Here is a 508-nt window from a genome sequence, read left to right as displayed (position 1 = left end):
AAATGTGAAATAAGGTGCCCGTATCGTCATTAAGTGCAGATCGAGCACGTTGTTGTCGCCACGTTGGTAGACATGGCGTTTGTCGCGGCAAAGTTATAGCTGTGTCATATTGTCGTAGACAAACGTTCATTCATAAACAGTTTTTGTGATAAAGTTTTAGTTAACAAGTGAATAAATATTGTGATATGTGTGAATTCTGAAAAAGGTTGGTAATTTTGAGTATATAAGTGAATATGACAAATCGGTTCAATAAAACACGCATGTTTCTATCTGTGATTGTCTCAAGAGAACTAGCTATAACATTAAATTTCGTTGCTTTTTTCAAAAAGATAACAATTAATATTCATCTCCATATGTTTCTAAACACGTATGAGTTACATTTTGGACGAATAAACGGAAATATTCGATGTATGCTCGAAGGAAAATTTTGGTGGCAATGCTATCACTTTTGGCTAGGTCGCTTACAATGGACATCGTGTGTATTGCATCATGTGCGTCAGTCACTAAG

The sequence above is a fragment of the Cyphomyrmex costatus genome, unplaced genomic scaffold (assembly GCF_001594065.2).
Source record: "Cyphomyrmex costatus isolate MS0001 unplaced genomic scaffold, Ccosl1.0 scaffold378, whole genome shotgun sequence".
NCBI lineage: Eukaryota > Metazoa > Arthropoda > Insecta > Hymenoptera > Formicidae > Cyphomyrmex > Cyphomyrmex costatus.
Note: the sequence above shows the minus strand (reverse complement) of the source record.